The 11,271-nt window shown below is 38.9% G+C and overlaps 1 pseudogene; it reads left to right on the top strand.

The window, feature by feature from the left end:
* The first annotated feature begins 3,648 nt into the window (after window positions 1-3,648).
* LOC102855285 lies at window positions 3,649-4,544 on the top strand (annotated as a pseudogene).
* Window positions 4,545-11,271: the final 6,727 nt, after the last annotated feature.

Raw genomic sequence — 11,271 nt, 5'->3', positions numbered from 1 at the left:
CTTTCTTTTGTGGAACACCCGGTGGATTCAAACCATGTGCCTTTGGGTTAGCAGCACAGCTCCTTACCACTAGGCAACCAGAGCTCCTGATATTTTTAAGTTTTCTTTTATCCACTTTTTACAGATCCTTTTTCTCCTATTGCTCCTCAGTTAACATCATCTCCAGGCTGCTCTACTCATATCTGGATATTTCCTTATTTGTCAAATTTTTCTTAACTTGTGCCAGTAAAATACTCAAAATGTCATTGTTTTGGACTAGAAGTCAAAAAAATGTTAGTCTCAGGGGATTGGCATTGTTATCTTTTTATTCAGATATGACATAAGGGAGCTCTGGTGGCCTAGTGGCAAGAAGCTGTTCTGCAATCCTGAAGGCACGTGGTTCAAGGCTACCAGCGGCTCTGCAGGATGGGCAATCTCCTCCTGTGCGATTAACTGCCTCTGAAAACCCCTCAGAGGGTCTGCTATGAGTCGGTTCTGACTCAATGTTATGTAACAACAACAGTGGTACAAGGTATGTTGGTTACATGCTAACCCAACAGGACATGTTGCTGGCAGTTTGCATCCATCAGTGACCACGGGGAGAAGATGAACAATCTTCTCTTATCCAATGTACAACAGTGGATAATCAACTATGATTCTGAAAGTTTTTAAAAAGAGAAATAGAGTAATAACTAAAATGAGATTTAGAATCAAGAAAAGGCTTAAAAAAATGTAAGAGGAAGAAGGCAATGAAAAGCCAAGAACTGAGATAACCAAAAATAAGAGAGACACTTAATAGAGCAAAATCCCTCTTCCCAAAGGTGGGACCAAGAAGATGATACAAAGATTACTCTTAATTAAGGGATGTTCGTATAGCTGTAGATTGGTTGTTGCAGTGTCTGATATGCTGCACTCAGGCATTGTTGGAGAAGAGTAAATACCTGATGTGGGAAAGACGGATTCCACACAAGGCTGTTAATCAGATGCTATGGTGACTTAGTGCTGCCCTTCAGAATTTTTTTTTTAAGTAACTCTATCTGCTATTGGGAATGAAGAATAAAAATTTACTTATACAGAAACTGTGTAGCAGAAAGATACAGAGGTGATAGCAGTTAAATAACCACTTCTAGAAGGCATGTGATCTGAATCTATCAGCTGCTCTGTGGTGAAAGATGGGCAATCTCCTCCCAAGCAGTGTACTGCCTCAGAAAACCCACTGGAGGGTCAGCTATGAGTTGGTTCCAATGCAGTGGTCCACAATAACAATAAAAATAGGAGACAAAAGCTCGGTGGGGATACATATTAGTAGCTGATGCTGCTGTGCATCCTTGAGTCAGTATATATTATGGACAACAGGTCTGAACCTTCCCTCTCCGACCTCATCTTCGATATTTCCATCACACTTGAGCCCACTGTTACAGTTACTGTATTATCCGTCTTTCACAGACCTTTCTCAGCATGATTTCTTTTTCCAAGGATTAGTACAATATGTCCAACGTATAATGAGACAAGATTTCACCATGCTTGCCTTTAAGGAGCACCCTGGTTGAACTTCCTCCAAGATAAAGTTGTTTGTGCTTTTGTCAGTCCATGGGATATTCGGTTCTCTCCCCCAACACCACAATTCAAAGGCACTGATTCTTCTGTCATCCTTATTTGTTTTTCAGATGTCATACACATAGAAGTAATTGAAACTATCATAGCTTGAATCAGATGCACCAGAGTTTCTAAACTGATGTTCTTGCTCTTTAGCATTTTGGAAGCGTCCTTAACAACAGATCGTCCCAATGGAATACTTCTTTTGATTTTTTTTTTTACTGCTGCTACCACAGGTGTTGATTGTGGATCTAAGGAAAACAAAATCGTTGACAACATCAATCATTTCTCCATCTGTCGGAATGTTGCCTATTGGTCCAATGACGACGATTTTTGTTTTCTTGATGTTGAGATGTAGCCCATATTGAATGCTGGAGTCTTTGATCTTCTGCAGTAAGTGCTTCAAGTCTTTTACATTTTCTGCGAGCAAGGTTATGTCTTCTGAATAAGGCAAATTATTGATTAGTTCCCCCTCAATCCTGTTGCCACATTCTTCCTCATATAGTGCAGTTGTTTGTTTGGTTTTTTTTAATTATTTGCTCAGTATTGAATAGACATGGAAAAAAAGATACAGCTCTGGTGCACACCAGTGTTTTTTTGTGGTTTTTTTTTTAAACCAAGTAGTATTCCCTTGTTCTGTTTGGATGATAGCTTCTTGGTGTAAGTATAATTTTCTCAAAAGCACAGATAAGTGTTCTAGGATTCCCATTCTTCTCACTTTGATTCATAAGTTGTTATGATCCACACAGTCAAATATAATATATTTGCATAATCAATAAAAGAAAAGTAAACATCTTTCTGGTATTCTCTGCTTTCAGCTTTTGGAAGAGCCTAGCTGAAAGGCATCATTAACCTTATTAGAGGAGAGATGCAGGGAGGGTAACAATCAGAGATGATTAGCATAAAGAGACAGTAGTACCAACCTGAAAGATGCATTCTCTCTACAAGTGGTATACTCTTCCTAATATTCACAAAAATCAATGTAAATAAATTTCATATTACTGATGCAACACAGTATTCAGTCTAAACTAATTTTATAAAAGGATTTTTGGAGAAAGACTCATCAATAACCCATGTTATGCAGATGACACAACCTGGCTTGCTAAAAGCCAGGAGGACTTGAAACATTTGTCTCAGAAGATCAAGGAATGCAGCCTTCAGTGCAGATTGCATTTCAGTGTCAAGACAAAAAATATTCTTACCACTGGACTGATAGGCAGCATCATGGTGGGTGGAGAGGAGACTGAAACTGTCAACACTTCATCTTGCTTGGATCCAGCAGCCAGAAAATAAGGAGATGCTTTGCACTGGGAAAGTCTGCAGTTAAAGTCCTCTCCAAATTATTGAGGAGCAGTGATGTCAGTTTGAGGATGAAGGTACATCTGATTCAGGCCATAGTCTTCCCAATTACTTGCTATGCATCTGAGAGTTGGACAATGAATAAGAATGACAGAAGAATTGATGCCTTTGAGCTGTGCTGTTGGAGAAGAGCAATGAACATCAATGGATGGCCAGGAGAACAGATACGTCTTAGAGAGGGTGCTGCTGGAGTGTTCTTTAGAGGCAAGAATGATGATGTTTCGCCTCATGTACTTTGGGCATGTTGTTGGAGGAGGACATGATGCTGGGAAGGGTAGATGGTCAGCGAAGGAGAGGAAGACCCTCAACCAGGTGGACTGACATGATGGCTACTGCAATGGGCTCTTGTGTGTCAGGAAGTATCAGAAATATATTAGTTCCACCTCTCCTGAGATTACTGGATGTCAAAGATACATGTATATAGTAAAGTCCCATTTCAATATTGATTTGTTTTTTTCTACATTTAATGCTGTAAGTCTCTGAGACATCCATATATAATATAAATAGCCTGATTACAGATGATTATCCAGATTTGCAGATGGAGGAAGTTTTAAAACACTGCCATCTACTGCAATAGCTACAAATGGCATTTTATGAACTGTGAAAAGAGACCCAAAGATGTCTTAGCAAGTGGTACCAGCTGGGTCACTAAGCTGTTGAAGATGACTTGAAATAATAGTAACTGTTCTTCTTAAGAGTTATACTGTGAGCAACATGGCCGCCACGGAGCATGGCGGTGCTCCTGGAGCTGACGCGGATCGAGAACTGGAAGAGCTTCTGGAAAGTGCTCTTGATGATTTCGATAAAGCCAAACCCTCCCCGGCACCCCCACCTATCGCCACAGCTCCGGATGCCTCAGGGCCCCAGAAGAAATCGCCAGGAGACACTGCCAAAGATGCTCTCTTCGCCTCTCAAGAGAAGTTTTTCCAGGAACTGTCTGACAGTGAGTTGGCTTCCCAAACCACAGCAGAGTTTGAGAAGGCCATGAAAGAGTTGGCTGAGGAAGAGCCCCACCTGGTGGAGCAGTTCCAGAAGCTCTCAGAGGCTGCAGGGAGAGTTGGCAGTGATGCAACTTCCCAAGAAGAATTCACTTCTTGCCTAAAGGAGACACTCAGTGGACTAGCCAAAAATGCCACTGATCTGCAGAACTCAGGTATGTCAGAAGAGGAGCTGAACAAGGCCATGGAGGGGCTAGGCATGGATGAAGGAGATGGAGAAGGAAACATCCTCCCCATCATGCAAAGTATTATGCAGAATTTACTAAGGATGTGATGTACCCTTCATTGAAAGAGATCACAGAAAAGTATCCAGAATGGTTGCAGAGTCACCAGGAATCTCTACCTCTAGAACAGTTTGAAAAATATCAGGAGCAACACAGTGTCATAGGCAAGATATGTGAGCAGTTTGAGGCAGAGATCCTGACAGATAGTGAAGCCACTGAGAAGGCTCGTTTTGAGACGGTGCTAGATCTTATGCAGCAGCTACAAGACTTGGGTCATCCCCCAAAAGAGCTGGCAGGAGAGATGCCTCCTGGCCTCAACTTTGACCTAGATGCCCTCAATCTGTCGGGCCCACCAGGAGCAAGTGGTGAACAGTGTCTGATCATGTGAAACACTGCACGTTTGCCTCCTCGATTCTCAGCCATGGGAAAAATCTGGAGTCAACAGAACCATTGGGAGCTGAGGCAAGCGTGTCATCCGTGAGAGCGATCTGCCTCCTACTCTCTGCCATCCCATCCAAGACTGTGCCATACCAGTGGAGGTTTTTTCCTAGGAATACGACCTGTTCAACAGGCCATTTTTGTTAGCACTACCAAGTGTGGTTTCTGCTGCTAGCAAAAGCCCAGCCTGTTGAAGGAAAGCATCCCTTTTTTGGGCATATTTTTCTTCATTCTGTATAATAATGTTATATATGGCCACATTGATATTCACCTTAACACCCAAGGTCTTTGTGCCTTGTCTCTATTCCTTGTCTTGGACTGAGGAATGGAGACAGAGTCCTGTGACTCTTAGTTCTACAGTTCTCCTGGGAATGGAGAGGAACTTAGCCTGGACTGGAGCTGTGTAGTTCTAGCATCGTGCCCTCTCACCTTCAGACTTTCTAATTTACTGTATTTAATCATAGTAAAGTTGAAAGAGAAGCCCTGGGATTCTCTCTTGGGTACTGAGACCCCAACTCTGTTCTAGCCTGCAAACTCAAATTGCTGCCCTGGTTCTTTATATTTTTCTGTGTGACCTAGGTAAACTCAGTCCCCAACTCTTAAAAAAAAAAAAAGAGTGATACTGTGAAATGTATGTGTAGATATAGATCTCTGTTTCTGTGATTGAGTCAATTTGACTCATGGGGACCCTTTTCTGGGTTTCCAAGGCCGTAAATTTCTATGGAAAGAGACTGCCCATCGTTCTTCCAAAGACTGTCTGGTTGAGTCAACCTACTGACTTTTTAGTTAGCAGTCTTACATGTAATGCACTATTGCAATATTTCACCAGAGTTCTCTTCCCCCTCCCGTGTGTGTGTGTGTGTGTGTGTGTGTGTGTGTGTGTGTGTGTATCTATATATCTATCCATAACACGTGTTTGTTACTATAGGGAACTCTGGTGAAGTAGTGGTAAGAAGCTGTCCTGTAAACCCAAAGGTACACAGTTTGAAGCCACCGGATGTTCTACAGGAAGATGGGCAATCTCCTCCCATGCAATTAAACGCATCTGAAAACCTGCTGGAGGGTCAGCTCTAAGTCAGTTCTCACTCGACAGCACACAACAACAACAACATCTGTTTTTATATTTTGTGCACTTTCTGTTCTAAATGGTATCACCAAAAATTCTCAAATCTTTGAATTTTTAAGTTTTCATTCAGATACTGAATCATTCTACTTCTATACTATGCATAGATTCATATATATACAGTATTTTATACATATATATAAAGTATTATTTATATAATATGGATGTGCCCTATTGTTAGTGGTATATGATATTGAGTAGAACCAACTCATAGTTGACCCTCCAGTGGGTTTTCAGAGGCAGTTAATTACAAAGGAGATTGTCCATATTTCTCCTTCAGAGCAGTTAGTGAATTTAAACTGCTATTATTATTATTCATTATTATTATTGTTGTTTCAAAAGAGATAAGGCTAATGCAGTCCCCCAGTATCATAAATTATGTAGTCGAGTTACCCACATTTGAGGAAATTGCAGGGGTCAGCATATCTAGATTGCAATGGGTAAGTCTCGTCCTGGGAAAACCACCTCCATGATCATGATATCTCCCCTGCCAGTTAAGTATATGTATATACTTTTAAAATAGTTTCTAGAATTTCCAGAATGGCCAGCCTTGGTAAAAGGCACTATTAAGGAATAATTGTGGCTTCTGATATGAACAAACTGAAGTGAAGTTATTGTGTTTAACATATAACTTTGGTTAGAAACCAAGAATATCTTCTGAATCACTAGGTAATAATTACCTTGAAAACTGAGTCCAAGTGCAGTTTAGAAGGAAGATGCATAAAGCCTTCAGTGAAACTAAATGGCTTTTTGTCTGACTTTCCAAGTCCTTGAGATTCTCAGTTCAAGGGAGGTCGTGTAATTATATCCTAGTGCATGAAGTTAATTCATTTTTTCTGCAGATTTTTATTATAAAAAGTTGCTTTCAACAGAATAATTTAATTCCCTGATTCTTTTCATATCTCATTTGAGTGTATATATTTGGCCGAGAAATTTTTATGACGGTTTTATCTGTAGGGCTTCTATCACTCTAACATCATGAAAAAGTAACCTTGGCTGAATTAAAGAAAAGGAATATGCTTTCATTGTTAAGCTGCAACTTTGTCTAGGGGAAAAATGTTCGGCAAATCTCAATCATTTTTTTATCTGTTTGCCTCTCCCTGAAGTGTATGATCTGTTCTTTGATTCCACATTTATTGTCTAATAATACATATTAAGATGATGTTCTTTAGGATTCCAATTGACAAGACAAATATAAACAAGAATAATCAATAGCCTGACGACCTGTGGATCGGAATGTTGGTGTCTTAATGTTTACTGTTATCTCTCACAAGCATGCCTTTCAATATGTATCATGAATAGCAAGTTTACCTACTTGGAATATCTGAATAAAGCATGTTGACTGAGGCCAAAAGAATTGAGAGTCAGCATGATAGACTGGTGCTCTCCTATTCCATTAATCTTTAAAATAAGACATATTTTAAATATAAGATAATTCTGTAGCATTGAAATCCAACATTTTAAAAAGAACTCATGGAGAGCTCTGGTGGCCTAGTGGCAAGAAGCTGCACTGCAATCCCAGAGGTGTGCAGTTCAAATCTTCCAGATGCTCTGCTGGAGAAGGAGGGGCAATCTCCTTCTATACCAGTTAGATCCAATTTGATGGTACACACACAAAATAGTAAAATAAAATTTAAAAAATTAAAAAGAACTCAAAAATTACATCATTCAAATCACTCACATTTGAATTTGTAGCAACAAACTGAAAAACAGCAATTGATATGAGTTCTTTTTCATTTATAGAACAAATTTAAATATTCTTTGATAGAAAGTTTACTTAGCTGGAGTTTTAACTTCCTTAGTTGAAGACACATCCTTTTATTAGTCTGAGTCTTGTCAGTCAGAGTCCTGATGCCAAGTAACAGAATCAGACTCTTGATGACATTTTTAATTAATCCACTGAGCAAACATTGTCTCATAGAGAAAGGAAGGTGACTGGCATGCTCAAAGTAGGTCATCTTGTCTACCTACTATTGTGAGAGCTCATCAAAGGGCTCTTTGATGAACAGCATCTCCGAGAGTCCAGCTATCAGTTAACTGAGTGAACAATTACCATCTAATTTGTTCAAATAGCAATCTAGAAGCTTATCAGTTCACTCAAACTCAGCCCAATCTATTATTATACATATTTGTCTTTTTTTTTTTTATTTCCCTCATCAATACAAATTGGGAAACTCTGGCAATTCTTTCAGTGCAAGATTCTTTGAATTGTCTTTCGTGGGCTTGCTGGAATCTGATTCCAGGTGTAAGTTTGGAGGGAGCTGAAGGAAGTGGGAGTGTGGAGAGAAGAGTTGCCTTCCTCTAGCAAGGTAACCGAGCTGAGATAATCACAAGGTCTGTGCATGCTCAGCAAGAGCTGGGCTACACCTTCTGCGGGAGGCTCCGGGGAATGTGTGGGCTTATGACACTCTGAGTCACTCAAATCCTTCCAAAAATTCCCATTCCCATTCTTGAGGTCCCAATCTGTTCCCAGGCTTTCTTATAAGAAATCAAACACAACTGTGATTCAATTGATGTAATTAAGTCACCCAGATATTTCATATTTTCAGTTTGGTCTTCTAAAACTAAACTGTTATTCTGCAACTACTTTTGATGAAAGATGCCTTTTAACATAATCACTGATGTTTCATCATTTTCTCCTTTCTGTAAGCTAAGAATTTAGACAGTTCAGGATTTTTTTCCCCTTCTCTCCCTACCTCACTTGATTTTAAAAACCATCAGATAGAGCAATTAAAAGCAGTGTTGTTATTATATACCATCGAGTCAGAACCAACCCATAGCTGACTCTCCAGAGGATTTTCAGAGATAACAAGTCGCAAGGAAGAAGATTGCCTATTTTTCTCACAAGTAGAAGCAGTTAGCATGTGACCCTTAACATCTCACAACCTTCACAACTTTTCCTGGGGTGATCACTCCAAGTCTTTCTTTCAGTGGGCACTATATTCCATCTGGCTATAGATATGAATTATATTGCCTTATTTAATTAAATCTTTTGTTACCATGTAGTAGATGATGCCAGAATCTGTGCCTTTAAATTAGCTGGATTTTAATAATCTCCAATCCCAACTATGCCAGACAGCCAATTCTAAAATATCCCTACTTCTCTGAGGCTCTGTCTCTTGTAGTTAATTCAGCAATGGTTTTGAAATCATGTGCTTTATAATTTCTCATTATTAATCTCTAACTATCAATGCTAGTTTCTCTGTCTGTCTTACTCTCTCTCCAGATATCTATCTATCCATTTATCCATCCAACAATCCATCCATCTATGCAGAGAGAGAGAGATCTATTCTACATGAACAAATGCTCTCTGTGGCAATCAATTGTTTTTACAAAGCAAAGAAGACCTGAATCCAAAAAATTTGACAAACATTTATTTAATAATTCACTTTCACTCTTAATCTATCACCTGGAGTTTTCACCTCACTTTAATCTTTCTCTAATCACGGGAAATTGGTACTTCACAAAGCTCCAGAAAGTTCAGAACCAATACCTCTTGACTCCCAGGTGATCAGTCACTCTAAATGGTGTCCTATTTAGCACTCTGGAACTTTTCTGGGGTGTGAGGGGCGGTTCTTCTCTTGGAATATCCCTTCCAAAGTCAGACTGGTGTTCAGGCCAATCTTCTCCTTTATATGAATGTGAGAAAATGTGGCTTGTAGACCAATCTGCATGAATAGAAGTGAGTCGCAATTTTATTTGCAAGTTACTGGTTTTGTTGAACAATTATAGGTAATTTGGGTACCACAAAACTAAGCATTTGTTTTAACATGGTAAGAAATTAAAGCTTTCAGATATGGATAATTGTTCCTAGGTCCTTCAAGTGGATTTTGACTGCTGTATGACAGGGTATAAATACCTCATAGTATTTTGGGGTTTTTTTTTAGTATAGTATTTACAAAAGTGAAGTGCCAAATTTTTTTTTCCTAAAGAGTACAAATGACTAACCTTCTGGTTACTAGGCAAACCTGCTTAACTATTGTCACTATAAGGGCTCCTTTTTAAAATTATATGTGTTATTAGTACTAATAATTAGTCACAACACCACAAAAGGTATCTCAAACAACTTACCAACAAAATTTATGAAAAGCACCTGTTTTCTTTGATGGAGTATTGTAAATAACTTTGCCTAAAGCATACTTCCTTTAGTGCTATCCTCTGGTTCTGAAATCTCAACAGTTTTCTGCCTTCCAAATAAAGACCAAAGTCAAGTGGCTAAATGTCTGAGGTAACTCCCACTATACATAGTATAGAAATAGAATTATTTGGTACTTGAAAGAATATGTGTACATTCTTGAAATAAACAAATGACTTAAGAATTTTTTTGGTAATAACACTTAGACCAGAATATGCACAAAGTGAGGATTAAATAGAGTCATTTAAGGCTTAAGATATGAGTGTCTTGATGAAAAAGGAATGTGATCATTGTAAACTAAAGGTATTTTTTGAAAGAGGGAGACAAAATAACACCAAAAAGAAAAACAGTCTAGAGGTAGACTCAGAGTGTTGGTCCATTGCAAAAAATAACATGTTTGAGGTACAGCCTTTATCTCTGAGACATCAACCCTGGCTTCGTAAGACCATGAATGGAGAGAGAGCCATAGGCTGGCGGCTCCCCTACCCCTTTGCACTTTGTCTACTTCTCTTGAAGGCTACCTCTTCCAGAGAAAGTTTTGGCAGGATGATCTCTTCATATAAACAACTTGCATCTCCAGGTGTCCATGCAGACTTGTGTTTGCAAATCTTTCAGCCAACAGGTAGATAATTCAGAAAGAACTATTAAAGTGCATGAGAAGTTTAGTGGGAGAACAGCTTGCTAGTCTCCACCTATGACAAATTGGCTGTCAAATATGTTGATTGATAAAACTGAGCATTTTTTAAAAATCATCTCCTTTAACAATTGATACCATAATACCCCTTGATTAGGCCAGTTACTTAGTTTTTATGTATCTGTCCTCTGGGTCTGCTTTTGCTGTTCTTCTCACTTTCCCTTGCTGTAAATGTTAAATAAATCATGGCTGATTATGTTTATCTTGGCACAGAATTTTGTTTCTAAAGATTGAGAAGAAATGCATCTGCTAATTGTGTGTATATTTATATTAAAACATTAAAAGCCTAAAACAACTTCTTCAAAGTATTTGTTCAGTGAGAATTCTGAGGTCACTCTTCTTCCCTCCAAAGTCAAGGATGGTGTCAGGGTCTGAAGCCTTCTGTTACTCCTCTTTGAATGCCAAGATGAACACCAAGCCCAAGAACGTCAAAACCTAGAAATGTGTGATTGCTGATTCTTCAAACAATCTGACCCATGAAGACAGAAAAGTTATGCAAGATTTTGGAATTTATATGGGTATCAAAAATCACTATCTATAAATACATACATATATATAGTTACATATTTATCATTTTGTATATGTGTAAAATACATAAGGTCCTCATCACAGGATCAACAATCAACACCCTTGGTACTAGCAGTCAGGAAATAGGGAGATGTATTGCCTTGGGTAAGTCTGCTTTCAGGGACCTCTCCAAAATACTGAAGAGCAATGGTGTCAGT

This window comes from Elephantulus edwardii, unplaced genomic scaffold (genome assembly GCF_000299155.1).
Source record: "Elephantulus edwardii isolate Elephantulus edwardi_28Jun2011 unplaced genomic scaffold, EleEdw1.0 scaffold00022, whole genome shotgun sequence".
In the NCBI taxonomy this organism is placed as follows: Eukaryota; Metazoa; Chordata; class Mammalia; order Macroscelidea; family Macroscelididae; genus Elephantulus; species Elephantulus edwardii.
Note: the sequence above shows the minus strand (reverse complement) of the source record. Positions and strands in the feature narration are given on the sequence as shown.